Here is a 16,652-nt window from a genome sequence, read left to right on the forward strand (position 1 = left end):
ATGCTACTGATAAAACTGATAAGCTTGAGCTTTGATTTGACGAAGTTGAGAGAATATTTTCGCAGAGTAACAGCAAGTAAAATGAGTAGTTCAGAATCGGTTGTTCTTCAGCTGCTCTCTTCGACTATTTATAGGCTTCTGTCAACGGTAACATTTATTTGAATAACAGCCGTTGTTTGCCACGTCAATATTCCCTGATAGATCGTACACTGCAACTTCTGAAATGCGACGATCCACTACCAGTTCGCAGAAGACTGTACTATTTGTCGGTTGTCGTTTTCACTTTATGACGTGTACAGCTGAAAGATCAGCTGATAACAAATCAGTTGGCGAGAATGAACTGGCGAGAATATCTGCTGAAATATCAGTTAAGCTAGGTTCAGTTAAGTCGATCAGTTGGTAGCTTTTAGTTGCTGAATTCAGTTGAGTCTTTTGTCAAACGCCGGAATTAAGTTTCCAACACATTTAATACCCTCATTTGCTCCCTACACCAATCACACAGTCATCACTCGGCTACATTTGTTTTCATTGCTTGAGTACCCTGCTGACTTAAGCATCGGAGTGGTCACGCCGTACCCCCCCTCCGGCGCCCATTCACGTTGTTGTCTTCTTGTTCGCAGATCTCTTAAATCATTCAAAGAGTCACGAGATTCGAGCCAGACGTCCAACTAATATTTCCTTCGATATCTTGATAGCAAACTCGGCAGAGTTCCCGACCCGACTCATCATTTTTGCCCGGGTTGCATCAGGTACTTTTCATACAAAGAGTTTTGTAGGAATTTGATGCTTAATGAATGAAAATTATGCAAATAAATCAATGTGTTTGATTGAAAAAATTCGAAATGAAGAACGAAGTTTAATGAACGAATATTAAGTTCGGTGCTTCTGAATAAAACTCGAAAATAGTTCATCAAATATTGAAAGAAACTCAAACGATAGTCAGAACATGTAAGGGACGAAAATAAAAAAAATTGCGTGAACAGTAGTCAACGCACCTGCGCGCGCATGGCAGTGGCATGCGCGCGGGCCTACGCACATGCCAGTGGCAGGCGTGCACATGCGCGCGCGCCTGCGCGCATGTGCGCGCTCCTGCCAGTGGCTGGCGTGCACATGCGCATAGAGCGGCGCGCAGGTAAATTTTAATTGTTCAAATTTTAATTTAAGTAGTTGAGATTAAAGGATCCACTCTTGGTATTTTAATAAAGTTAACATTAACGAACAATATTGAAATCCACTTAATAAAATGGTTCCAATATATTAAATAATCATATTTATATTATGTTATAAATTATTATCTCATAAATATATAATATATACCAAAACTTATAGATGTGGTCAAGTATTTATTGTGCTATATATATATTTGTAAACACTAAATCAAGGTTCCCACTTTAAATGGTTGGTAAAACCAAACTAACATTTAAATGGTACCAAGAAAATATTATTATGATATATTTATATATAGTAAATCAAGGAATCCAAGTTAAATGGTTGGTAAAACCAAACTAACATTTAAATGGTTCCAAGAATTTAATATTATAATATATTTATATATAATAAATCAAGGCATCCACTTTAAATGGTTGGTAATACCAAACTAACATTTAAATGGTTCCAAGAATTTAGTGTAACATATAGCAACAATAAATCAAAACTCCCACTTATAAGTAGGGTATAAAAATACTTAAAGAAATAAATATAACATAAACAATAAATAATGATTAAATAATATAAAACATAGATTCTTACCTTATAATAACCTTATTATCATGCCAAGAGCTTCACCTTATCATCTCAACTTTAGGAAGTTAGCTATTCATTATTCAAAGTGTAAAACTTTGAATATGAAATTAACATGCTAATTATATTTAAATGAAGAAATAAAAGAAAAATATAGAGAGAAATATTATGAACTCAAAGATTTGTTCATAGAATGAGGGATATCTCAATACATTACAATACACCCCTATTTATAGCCAAATTTGGGGAGACAACCACAAATAAAATATTATTTTTTACACAAAAGTCTTCATTGGTGTTCCAAGAAATTAATATTATATTACACATCACTTTTGAAGGTCTTCTTCTTCGAATTTGCTTCTTCACATAAAATGAAACATGTGGATAATTGAGTTGTCTAGTTGTGGTATTTTTTTCAGAATATTTGACCAAGTAATTTGAGAGATATGGTCAAAATACTAGAGCATGGTAAAACTGCCACTCCTTTGGTAACTTTAATTGTTGCTTAATTTGATCCCAATTGTTAAAGGATTTTTATCTCATGCTTGCCATCAATATTGTAGATATTAACATCAACTTTCTACAGGCCCAAGAATCATCTTAATCCCATTTGCAATGCCAAGTTTATTCTTCTTTTATCGAACCTGTAAAAATAGTAAAAACTTATAATTACACAACAACTTATATTTTATACAATTTATTATAAAATATATAATATTTAAACATTTAATAAAACAAAAACTATATATTTATATTATAAAACATTTAATTAATGTACAATTTTTATGTTTATCACACCTCCCAACCAGCTTATTGCTAGTCCCTAGCAATTTAAGCGTTAATAGCAATACAAAACATATTGATTAATTTAAATAGAAATGTAATCAAAACTATCTAAGTGTTTAAATTAAATTTGAAAACTGTCAAAGTTATATCAAGATCATCATAATTATAATTTATGAAATAATTTGAGATGATTAATTCAAAGCTTATTTCAGGTAGTTAAGTGTACACGGCCTTCAGAAATTCCTAGTAAGAGTCTCAACTCCATATCCTCACAGGTTAATAAATATTTCTATTTATGGCAACGATTTCTCTCATGGAGTTGGAATACAGATGAATGCTCAGGAAAATGGTTTACAGAATGCAGACAGACAAACGAGCCAAACTAATCAAAAGATAGAAAATCCATTGATTTAAAATCCAGTTGTTCTTATTATATTTTTTTTTTCCTGATTTTTTTTTTTTTTTTACATCATGGAATCAGACTAAGTTTATGCTTTTTGACCACATATTTATTTAATTTGTACAATGTATTTCTCTCTTTCTTTTTTTTCTTTTTTTTTATTCTTATGAGAGAAAAATGGGTCGCATCATATAACTTAAAAATTACATAGATCTTCAACATCTTTCTTTTTGTATTTTTCTCTTTTTTTTTTCTTTTTTTTTTTCAGGAAATATCATTTTTTTTTTCAAAATAAGAACTCAAGATCTAAACAATAGATAGTCTCTCTCATGATCAATAAAGGCTCGAAAACTGTTTTCTCAGTCCTCTCCACTCACTCACAAAATATGTGTGAGTTTAAAATTTTAGGCACTCTTATAAGGTATATCTTGGGCCATATACTTTAATACCTGATTTTATCACAATGGTTAATCACTCAAAAAGATTTCATAAATCATATTTTTATATTGATCAGAATATTAAAATTGACATTTTTTTTTCAAATAAAAATTTAAACATTCTTAAATAGATTAATGCATATTCTAATTTAAATCTTTCAAACATGTAATGTATAACATTTTTGCGAAAATTACTAAGATACAAACAATAAACATGATTTTATTTTAAAATAATATATTTTTTTTTAATTTTTTAATTTTTTTTTAAATGTTTTTTATATAAGTTTGTTCTCCCCCCAATCAGAATATGACATTGTCCCTAATGTCAAAATAACTAGTAATAAAGAGTGCATAATGAAAGAGATATCACTTGGAATTTTATTGAAGATAACAAACTGAAACAAATGCAAACCAATCCACGACTTTTGAATCAATGATCCAACTTCCTTTTCTTAATGCTTGATTGTAACCAATTGATCTTTGTTATCATCGGATCAGGCTTATGAACAAAAGCTTCCAAATCATCAATTAATTGATCGGCAGTCGAAGCACAGATGAGCATCCGTCGTGAATTTTCGGAAATGAAATTCTGTTCCACAGCTTTATCAAGAAATGTCAACAAACTGTCATAATAATTATTGATATTCAACAAGCCCACAGGTTTATTATGGATATTAAGTTGTGCCCAAGAAACAGTGTGAAAAATTTCTTCTAATGTACCAAAACCACCTGGTAGTGCGATAAAAGCATCAGAATTTTCAATCATTTGAGTGATTCTTTCATACATAGAAGAAACTTTTAATTCCTCCCCAATCGTAACACCTGTAATATTTCCTTCAGCTAAAGCTATAGGAATAATACCCAAAACCTGACTACCTCCAAGATGAGCAGATGTTGAAACAGATCTCATTAACCCAATATTACCTCCCCCATATACCAAGTGAATTTTTCTCTCAGCCAATATCTTTCCAAGATTATTCGCTGCTTCTACAAACACTTCATTTTTTCCAGGACTCGACCCACAAAATACACAAATATTTTTCAATGTTTGTGCAGGGGATCCAGCCATGATTTTACTTTCTTTTTTTTTTTTTTCTGCGAAAATAGAGAGAAAGATGAGAGATTTTATAGGGGTAATATGTTATCATGACAAAACTATGGGTCACAGCTGTAAACAGAATAAATAGTAAAAACAATAATGACACACATGCATATAAACAGTAGTGTGATTGTGGCTCACAATTTTCCTCTGTTTTTACGTCCAGAAACGGCTTCAACGCCTTCTATGAGTCGAGGATATGCTTCCCATCCAATTTTCTTATAAATTGGCAAACATGGTCTTTTTTAGTCAGATTCCCAAGACTATGACGCTCATCTTGGAATTGTTTCCATAAACGGAGAAGTTCAATATGCACATGTCCACTAGAATGCGTCTCAAGAGTCAATAAGATGTTATCTAAAGACTCCTTACTCAGCCCATTCTTAATGAAATCAATTTTATCTTCTCTGTTATTGGAAACACATCCCAAAGATCTGCATCGTTTGTCACAAGTCCATCTTGCACACTTATGACAAACCCCTAAACTTTTTGCCCTTCGTTTTTTCGCATAAGTGCTTTTTCCTAATCCAGGCAAATACCGAATGAGCAATGATTGTGGAACTTCTCCTCCTAATCGGACCTTAGCTTCAATTACAAGACGAATATCTTCTGGAATTCCTTTTTGCATTAGCAATCTCAATCTTTCACACATTCCTGCATAAATTTTTCTTAGAACATTTTCAGAAACAGAGGGAAAATATTTACTAATTTTTGAGAGAATTTCATCCATTTTGAAAAGAAAAGAAATGATTTTTTTTTTATTTTTGTATCAGAAATTGTGGGAAACTGATTTAACCGACTATGAGAGTCACGGAGTACCGTTATCCGCCATTTAACCGGGAAAATAAAAAGATTAAGGAAACCTGAAATAAAAACAAACAAAATTAAATGCAACATAAAAATTTAAGGATCAGAAAGGGAAATAAACTCTTTTTGAAAGATTTCATTTTCCAAAAATGGTTTAAGCCTTTGTCCATTCAATTTAAAAACATCACCATTTTTAGGATTTTCAATATCCACAGCTCCATAAGGATACACATGCTTTACAACATATGGGCCTGTCCATCTTGATCGTAATTTTCCTGGGAATATGTGAAGTCGAGAATTATAAAGCAAAACTTTTTTACCAATCTCAAAAGATTTTCTAAGAATTGTTTTATCATGAAATGATTTGATTTTTGCTTTATAAATCCTTGAATTCTCATACGCATCATTTCTGAGTTCATCAAGTTCATTAAGTTGCAATTTACGCAATTTGTTGGCATCATCCATGCTTGAATTTAAAGTTTTGATCGCCCAATAAGCTTTATGTTCCAATTCTACAGGCAAATGACAATGTTTTCCATAAACCAACCTATAGGGAAACATATTCAATGATGTTTTAAAAGCTGTTCGATATGCCCAAAGTGCATCATTAAGCCGCAGAGACCAATCTTTTCTATTTGAGTTAACAGTTTTTTCCAAAATTTGCTTTATCTCCCTATTAGCTAATTCAACTTGTCCATTTGTTTGAGGATGATAAGGAGTAGTTACTTTGTGAGTAATACCATATATTTTTATTAATGAAGCAAATGGTTTATTAACAAAGTGAGTTCCCCCATCACTTATCATAGCTCGAGGAATTCCGAATCTACTAAAAATATTTTCTTTCAAAATTTTGATGACGATTTTATGATCATTTGTTCGACATGGAATTGCCTCTATCCATTTGGAAACATAATCAACTGCAACTAAAATATACAAGTATCCAAACGACGGTGGAAAAGGTCCCATAAAATCAATTCCCCAACAGTCAAAGATTTCAATTTCAATGATAGGATTCAAAGGCATCATGTTTCTTTTTGAAATTGCACCCAATTTTTGACAATTTTCACAGATCTTGCAGATTTCGTGGGTGTCTTTAAACAAAGTGGGCCAATAAAATCCACACTGCAAAATTTTTGCAGCCGTTTTCCTTGAAGAAAAATGTCCTCCGCATGCTTCTGAATGACAAAATTTAATGACACTACTTACCTCATTGTCGGGTATGCAACGTCGAAAAATTTGATCTGGACAGTACTTGAACAGATACGGATCATCCCAATAAAAGTTTTTTACCTCATTCAAAAATTTTCTCTTATCTTGGGAACTCCATTGCGGTGGCATTTTTCCTGTCACAAGAAAATTTACTATGTTAGCAAACCAAGGTGTAGTAGTAACTGAAAATAGATGTTCATCAGGAAAATTATCGTTAATTGGTGTCATTTCAAAAGATGATCATGTTACTAGTCTCGATAAATGATCGGCTACGACATTCTCGGTTCCTTTTTTATCTTTGATCACAATGTCAAATTCCTGGAGTAACAAAATCCATCGTATCAGTCGTGGCTTTGCATCCTGTTTCGTCAACAAATATCTAATAGCAGAATGATCAGTAAACACAATAGTCGTTGATCCAATCAAATAAGAACGAAATTTATCTAATGCAAATATTACAGCAAGTAGTTCTTTTTCAGTTGTGGAGTAATTCATTTGAGCATTGTTTAAAGTTCTACTTGCATAATATATCACATAAGGCTTACCGTTTCTTCTTTGACCCAGTACTGCACCGACTGCATAATCACTCGCATCGCACATGATTTCAAATGGTAAAGACCAGTCAGGAGGTTGCATGATAGGAGCTGATGTTAAATGTCGAATGATTTTATGAAAAGCATTTTGACATTCTTGAGTCCACTCAAATGCAGTGTCTTTTGTTAAGAGGTTACAAATGGGTTTAGAGATTAAACTAAAGTCCTTTATAAACCTCCTATAAAATCCAGCATGTCCCAAAAATGATCGAATTTCTTTAATGGTTTTTGGAGGGGGTAAATTGGCAATGACATCAACTTTTGCTTTATCAACTTCAATTCCATGAGATGACACGACATGTCCCAAAACAATTCCAGAAGTAATCATGTAATGACATTTTTCCCAATTTAAAATAAGACCTTTTTCCTCGCATCTTTTTAAAACTTTTTCCAAATTTTCAAGACAATTATCAAATGTATTCCCAAAGACAGTTAAATCATCCATGAAAATTTCCACACAATTTTCAACCATGTCGCAAAAATGCTTAGCATACATCTTTGAAATGTTGCTGGGGCATTGCATAATCCAAATGGCATCCTTCTAAATGAAAATGTTCCAAAAGGACATGTGAATGTAGTTTTATCTTGATCTTCGAGTGCAATGGGAATTTTATAATAGCCTGAATATCCGTCAAGAAAACAGTAGTAGGGATGACCAGCTACTCTTTCTAAAATTTGATCCAAAAATGGTAATGGAAAATGATCTTTTCTAGTGGCATCATTTAATTTTCTATAGTCAATACACATCCGCCAACTAGATGGGACTCTACTTGTTAACAATTCACCTTTTTCATTTTTTATCACTGTGATGCCAGATTTTTTTGGAACTACTTGTGTTGGACTTACCCACTTACTATCAGAAATAGGGTAGATAATCCCAACATCAAGTAGTTTGAGAACTTCAGTTTTCACAACATCTTTCATGTGTGGATTTAATCTCCTCTGTGGTTGTTGAGATGTTTTAGCATTTTCTTCTAAATGAATTTTGTGTGTGCAAATTAGTGGATTAATGCCCTTCAGATCTTTTAGTGTCCAACCAATTGCATTTTTATGTCTTTTAAGCATTTCAACTAATTTATCTTCTTGATCACTTTCTAGTTTGGAAGAAATTACCACTGGATATGTTTCATCTTCTCCAAGAAATGCATACTTCAATTCTTCTGGCAAGGGTTTTAACTCCAATATGGGTGGTTCGTCTTTGTTCTCATATTTCGCCTCAAATTCTTTCTCTGATCCTGGTAACGAGTGATACCTGATAAAATCATAAGATCAATTTCAATATTTTCTTTAACAGTTTCAATTGAACAAATATCTAATTGATCACGAGTACTCCCTTCTTGAATGTTTTCTTCCACAAGAGTTTCAATAAGATTTTCATCTTCACTTTCATCTCCTTTGTCATGTGGTTGCTTACAAAGATTGAAAACATTGAGCTCCAAGGTCATGTTACCAAATGACAACTTCATTATTCCATTCCTGCAATTTATAAGAGCATTAGAAGTTGCTAAAAATGGACGACCCAAAATTACAGGAATTGCATTACAAGCTTCGATAGGTTGTGTATCTAAAACTATGAAATCGACAGGATATACAAAGTTATCAACTTGGACCAACACGTCTTCTACCATACCTCTTGGCACTTTAACAGATCTATCAGCAAGTAAAAGTGTTACCGAAGTAGGTTTTAACTCGCCTAGATTGAGTTCTTGATAAACTGAATATGGAAGTAAATTAACACTAGCTCCAAGATCAAGCAAGGCTTTTTTAATCTTTCGTTCTCCAATAATACAAGAAATAGTAGGACAACCAGGGTCTTTGTATTTCAAAGCATTATTATTTTGAATGATTGCACTTACTTGTTCTGCTAAAAATGCTTTCTTTTTCACATTCAATTTTCTTTTCACAGTGCACAAGTCTTTCAAAAATTTGGCATATGATGGTACCTGTTTTATTGCATCTAATAAAGGAATATTAACTTTTACTTGTTTAAAAATATCATATATATCAGAATTCAAATTTGATTTTTTTGTATTTTTCAATGCATGAGGGAATGGTGGTGACACTGTCTGTTGAACCTCCTCTTCGCAAGTTATGGGTTCCACTTCCTTACCCTTTGAAGTTGATTTATCATCATCTTCACAAGGTTCAAGAATGGATTTTTCCACAACCTTACCACTTCGAAGGGTAGTAACAGATTTTACCTGATCCATCGGTTGAGTTCCAGAAGTTCCAATTTGTGAATGATGATCCTTGGGATTAGGCAAAGGTTGTGAAGGAAATTTACCTTTTTCATGAACATTAAGTGCAGATGCAAATTTAGCAAGAGTATCTTTCAAATCTGTCATGGTTTGAGCAGTTTGAGTATTGATAGACTCTTGCTTTGCAATGAAAGAATTCAATGTATCTTCCAAATTTCTTTTCGGCGGAGGAACATAAGGTGCATAATTTTGAAAATTTTGTTGATTTTGAAAATGTGGTTTGAAAACTGTGCAGCATTATCATTCCTCCAACTAAAATTTGGATGATTTCGCCAACCTGGATTGTAATTTTGAGAAAATGGTTCAAAATTTGGCCTTTTGAAACTGTTCAAAACATTGGCTTGTTCATGGAGACATTCTTTAAAAGAGGGCAAAGTGGGACAATCTTTTGTAAAATGATCACTTGTGTCACAGATGTGACACACAATTTCTTGAACAGATTTTAATTGACCATTCTTTTTCAATTCAAGTGCCTCAACTTTTCTTGCCAAAGAGGTAAATCTAGCTTGAAGATCATGTTCATCTTTGAGAGTGTACATACCTCCACCAGATGTAGGAGATTGAATCTTGTTTGATGGTTCGATAGTACCTATAGTGTCCCAATTTTGAGCATTTTCAGCTAATGAATCGAGATACTCAATTGCCTCATTTGGATCTTTATCTTCAAATGTTCCATTACACATAAATTCAACCATTTGCCTATCTTTAGGTGTTAAGCCTTCATAAAATTGAGAAACAACTCTCCAAATTTCAAAACCATGATGTGGACAAAGATTAAGCAATTCTTTGTATCTATCCCAACACTGATAAAAAGTTTTTCCTTGTTTTTGAGTGAAAGTGATGATTTGCCTTTTGAAAGAATTTGTTCTATGAGATGGAAAAAACTTTTTCAAAAATTGTTGTTGCAATTCATCCCAAGTTCGAATGGATCCCGATCTAAGATTTTGTAGCCAAGTTTTAGCTTTATCTTTTAAAGAAAAAGGAAAAAGCTTAAGTCGAATGGTGTTCATGCTACAATTTAGATCATTATATGTGTTGCACACTTCTTCAAACTCTCGTAAATGCATGTATGGATTTTCAGAATCTAAGCCATGAAAGTTGGGTAAAAGTTGGATAATACCAGGCTTAAAATTGAAATGAGATGCATCAGGGGGAAAAACTAGACAAGAAGGTGCACTAGTACGTATAGGATTCATGTGATCTCTAAGTGTTCTTCGTCTATCATGATCATGTTGAGATTGAATTTCATCTTGATTTTCTTGGATGGGTTCTTCCGCCATGTTTTGTAAAAATAAAGGGTTATTTCGAATGAGTCGACCACTAAATGTACGTGACCAAATGCTCATGCAAATGCAAAAGAAAAAGAAAAAAAAACACACAAAAGCAATAAAAATTCAAATAAAGAAAAATAAACCATAAACAAAATTAAATAGACTTGAAATTAAATTATACTTCCCCGGCAACGGCGCCAAAAACTTGTTGCGACTTTGATTGTTGCACTCCCAAGATCAGGTTGTCCACAAGTAATATAATTCGGTGAGTCCGAATATCGTATCCACAGGGAAGCTAAGGTAATTACAAGTCCACTACATAGATGCTCTGCAGGTCAACTGTTGGGTAGGGAATTTATTGAATCAAGTGTAAGAAACAATCTTTATTTTAATATAATTTAAATTTTCATAGTTTTGTTTTACTTTATCTGTATACACATGCAATCAACATAGATAAAGTCCTTTATTATACTTTAATACAAATGAAATCGTAATTCGATGTTGAAACTCATTTGTAAACACTGCATATCTAAATTCGTTCGTAGTCGATTCAGCCGCCTAAAACATGGATAAAGGTCGCTTGAGCTCGAGACTAGCATCTGTGATGTTGTGTACCGCGTTTCTTGGTAAAGGCACAGAGATATCCAAACATGCAGATGGGTATTCATATGATGATTATACCGAACAACTCTCCCTCGGACTTTTCAAGTGATTATCATTCATCGAAAGGATAAGTCTGTGGTTATAATTGTACACCATTAGTCGTCCTTACGACTAGGGACAACACACAGGCTCTATATTCTAGGGCTGTGGTTTGACTCGTTTACCGGCTCCAGGAGAGTCATCAGGTGGCGAGGTTGGGTACAGTTGCGGCACATATAGGAGCCAGTGCATTGTAGTCGGGGATTTACCGCTCATCTACGGGTGTGGATATCCTGTGTGATCTGATGAAATAATAGTGCATGAAATATCTGGCCAGAGTATGAGATGTACATTAGAGAATGAGTTCTCTAATGGTACATGCGATGTCACTATTTATATTTATCACATAGTTGTCGAATTAATATGCAACCCTCGATGAACCAATGGTTGCAGATTCGATCAGGATATATGAGATGAAAGGACCGTACTGTATGCTAATCATAGTCGACTGGTTCTTGCAGTAACTATCAGTGATACCTAGAGAATCATGGGGCGATGCTACTAGACGCTCTTACCATGGTTTGATGGGTTTAATCAGAAATATGATTTATGACATTCTCATGATCAATTGTTGATACATAGAATGGGGCAAATAAGGGTAAGCCCGAATAAAGGATTGTGTCCTGAATCACAAGGAGTTGTGAACCCACGGCTAACTGTATCCCTGAACCATTGAGGGTCACAAAAGTACTGGATTATTTTATCCCCGTTGATATAATAAATTCAAGGAGTTGAATTTATATAAAACCTTGAGAGAATAAATTCAAGAAGTTGAATTAATATTATGATATAGTAAATTCAAGGGGTTGAATTTATGATAATTAAATTTTGAGAAAATAAATTCAAGGAGTTGAATTTATGAGATAGTAAATTCAAGAAGCTAAATTTATGAAATTTGGAGAGAATAAATTCAAAGAGTTGAATTTATAAAATTTGATAATTTAATTATTAAACTCAAAAGTTGAGTTTATTAAATATTAAATTTTGGAGGTGATAAATTCAAGGAGTTGAATTTATAATTTAAATATTAAATTCAAATGTTGAATTTATAAAAGATTTAAATTAAATGTAATGGGTGTATGTATTATGGGCTTGTAAGAGTACAAGACCTACATACAAATTATTAAGGTTCTTAATTTGGCATGAAAATGATTAATTAATTAATTAAACTAGTTGGACTAGAATAATTAATTGATTAAGCCCATTAAGTATATAATTTATTTAATGGACCCCAAGCTTATATATAAGTGTATTAGATTTAGAGTTAGAAATAATTCATTCACAATTTTTGAAACCCTAGCCTCCAAGTCAAGGATTTCAAAAATCCTCCTTCTCTCCTCTCAAAATTTTCGGCCTCCTATCGTTTAATTAATCTCAACGAAAAATCCTTCTAATTTTCTAGTACAAGTTAGAAGAGGAACAAGTAATCCGGTCGTGGACCTGATTCGAAGATTGAAGAAAGAAGATTGGAAGATTGTACATGTGATTTATAATATATAAGAGCTACGTTCGCTTATACCGACGTAGTTGAAGTCAAGTGAAAATTCAATAAAAGTATATTACTATACATTCTATGTATTTTTGTTCTTTAAAACCATATAAGTGTTCAAATAAATATATCTTGAATGTCAAGTTCTAAAATTTTTAAAACTTCCGCTGTGTTTGGGCACGAGAAAACCGAAATTCAACAGGAATTTGGTACTCAAACATGTTATTAATATAAATTAGGACATAGACTACCAAAAAAGTGTATATTTGAAGGAAAATCAAATGGGAGGCTGCATGCATGCTATTCTAGTTCACCAAACACTTCCACTATTTTCTCCCATCCATTCTTCCATCAACACAAACCCATTTCCCCTTCTCAATTCTTGGATCTTACCTTTTTTCCTACTTTGATTTCGGAAGATGGGTTTTTTCATTGATTCAGAAAAAAGATTTTGACGTTCATGCATGATGGGGCAGCAGTCGTTGATCTACAGCTTCGTGGCGAGGGACACGGTGATTTTAGCGGAGTACACGGAATTCACGGGGAATTTCACCAACATTGCCTCTCAATGCCTGCAGAAGCTGCCTGCTTCGAATAACAAATTCACCTACAATTGTGATGGGCACACGTTTAATTACCTTGTGGATAATGGATTCAGTAAGTTCCTAGATTTGGTTTCTTTCCTTTTTAAAAACAAAATGAAATTTGAAAGAGTGATTTTGTTTATGTTTCTGGTTAATTATCGCAATCCCGTTTTGGTTTTTGGCGTTTGTTTGTTTGTTTTTCTGTTTGCTGTATATATTTTATATTGTATCGAATTCACATGAAGCTCAAATAAATATGTTTAAACCTCAGGTGTGGGAATGTTCACGGTGAACATTTTCCGTGTGATTTGATGAAAAATAAATTTAACCAAAAATACATCAAATTTCCTACCTATTAGCTAATTTTATCATAAAACAAAATTCCGTTTTGTTCATGTATAATTGTTTAATTTGTTTGCAATTTTGTTATTCTTAGTTGTTAAACTTGAGTCTTAATCATATATCTTTCAAATTTCGTACGTTATGATCATACTCAAAGTTATAAAATGATTTAGTAGCTTCGTGGAAGAGGTAGGTGTAGGATCTCGGTTTCTCGTGCCCAAACGCATCGGAAGTTTAATATTTTTTTTTATTTTGACAATCAAAATATATTTGATTTGGGCACTCGTATGGTTTATATGATCAAACATTCATATGGCGTTAGAATTTTACACCTTTGGTGAAATATTCACACGGCTCCAACTATTCAGTGGTTAACGGAGATAGCTCTTCATGAATTCTCTACGAACGTTCTTCATAAACTCCTTTCTTTATTCTTCTAATCAGGTCCACGACTAGATGATTTGTCCTCTTCTAATTTGCACTAGAAAAATTAGAAGAAGTTTTTACGTTGGAGATTAAAAGCGAGAGGCGGCTCACCCTAAACTCTAATCAAGGTGGCCGAAATTTGGAGAGGAGGAGGAGAGTGATTTTCGAAATTTGTGTCTTGTGGTGGCTAGGGTTATGGCCTCTCAACACCCTTTTATAATTAAGTCATGACCTTAATACACATAATTAACATTAATGGACTTGGTTAATCAATTGAACTAATCCAACTAGTTTAATTAATTTAATCAAAGTCCATTAAGAACTTTCATTATAAAGTATGTTAGACTTGTACTCCTACAAGCCCATTAAACATATTTCCTACCAATTTTAATTTAATATTTCACAAACTCAACTTTTAAGCTTAATAAATTAAATACATTATAAATTTAACATTTGAATTTAATATTACAAATTCAACTCCTTGAATTTACCACCTCCAAAATTTAATATTTAATAAACTCAACATTTGAGTTTAATAAATTAAATTATCAAATTTTATAAATTCAACTCCTTGAATTTATTCTCTCCAAATTTAATTATTATAAATTCAACTCATTGCATTTACTATATCATAATATAAATTCGACTTCTTGAATTTATTCTCTCAACGTGAACAAAAAATCCAATGCTTGTGTGACCCTCAATGGTTCAAGGATACAGCTAATCGTGGGTTCACAACTCCTTGTTATTCAGGACATAATCTTTTATTCAGGCTTACCTTTACTTGCCCCATTCTATGTATCAACAATTGATCGTGAGAATGTCAGAAATTATACTTCTGATTAAACCCATCGAACCATGGTAAGAGCGTCTAATAGCATAACTCCATGATTCTCTAGGTATCACTAGTAATACCTGTAAGAACAAGTCGATTATGATTAGCTTACAGTACGGTCCCTTCATCTCATATATCCAAATCGAATCTACAACCATTGGTTTATCGACGGTTGCATAATAATTCGATAACTATGTGATACATATAAATAGTGGCATCACATGTACCATTGGAGAACTCCTTCTCCAATATACATCTCTTACTCTAGCCAGAGATTCTACGCACTATTATTTCATCAAATCACATAGGATATCCATACCCATAGGTGAGCGGTGAATCCCCGACTACAAGGCAATGGCTCCTATATGTGTCGCAACTGTAGCCAACCTCGCCACCTGATGACTCTCCAGGAGCCGGTAAACGAATCAAATCACATCCCTAGCATATAGAGCCTCAGTGTTGTCCCGAGTCGTAAGGACTAATGGTGTACAATCATAACCACTTGGAAAGTCCGAGGGAGGGTTTTTCGGTATAATCATCATATGACTACCCATCTGCATGTTTGGACATCTCTATGCCTTTACCACGAAACGTAGTACACAACATCACAGATGCTAGTCTCGAGCTCAAGCGACTTTTATCCATCTTTTAGGTGGCTGAATCGACCAGGAACGAATTTAGATCATACAATGTTTACAAATTGAATTACGATTCATTTGTATTAAAGTGTAATCAAGGTCTTTATCTATGTTTGATAACATGGGTATACAGATAAAGAAATAACAAATCATGAAATAATGAATTATATTAAATAATGATTGTTTATTACAACTTAGTCAATAAAATTCATGACTAACAGTTGGCTTGCATGTCATCTACTCTAACAGTAGATGCCTCCTCGATTGTTTTAAGGGGAAACGAAAAATTAATGTTTATTCAAATATGATATTTGGTTTATCTGGTTTCGAGTTAAATCATACATAGCTGGGTTTCTTTGAGGTTTGTTAAGATTTGTGTCTTTATCAACCATTTAATCACAAGAAAAATTAAGTGGATTGACTACGTCGTCAATCGAGAAAAAAGAGTTAACATCTTGATTATGCAAACATAGTTAGAACATTTGCCACCAAAACTTAAAGATGGGTGGTATTTAAGTCATTTTGTAGAATAGTTAGTCTTATTATTTGATTACGTTACAAATATTCGGAATGTTGTTTCTTATATTTGCGTCTACTCTCCACAGGTATAGTTTTGAAAAGGTCTCATTAATGAAAAAAAGAGAAACCCAACTTTTAAAATCTACTGAAGCCTAAATAATCTCGGATACGACCTTGAGTTATTTTAAGCTACTAAAACATTTTATAAAACAAATTCTCATAAAAAAAATTAATCAAAAGGGAAGTGGAACTAATTAATCTAAGTGAAAGGAAAAAAAAGTGGAAAAAAATATATTGAAAGATATATAACTACGATAGTTGCCGCATGGACGGAGTCATCCCGAAGGTTGTGGTAGGCTCCAGCCCCGACCAAATTTTTTTAAAAAAATTAGTATATGCATTGTATATGTAATTTTGTCCACATCAAAAATTTGGTTCCGCCCACAATAATTATTGAGAGTGGCTCTGCCTACTAAACCTTCGACTGCTTGATTTCTATTTTGTCTTGTACGTAATG

The 16,652-nt window shown here is 33.1% G+C and overlaps 1 pseudogene; it reads left to right on the forward strand.

The window, feature by feature from the left end:
• Positions 1-13,112: 13,112 nt before the first annotated feature.
• Positions 13,113-16,652, forward strand: part of LOC140833052 (putative vesicle-associated membrane protein 726) — a 33,939-nt pseudogene continuing 30,399 nt past the window's right edge.

The sequence above is a fragment of the Primulina eburnea genome, chromosome 5, assembly GCF_022965805.1.
Source record: "Primulina eburnea isolate SZY01 chromosome 5, ASM2296580v1, whole genome shotgun sequence".
Classification (NCBI taxonomy): domain Eukaryota; kingdom Viridiplantae; phylum Streptophyta; class Magnoliopsida; order Lamiales; family Gesneriaceae; genus Primulina; species Primulina eburnea.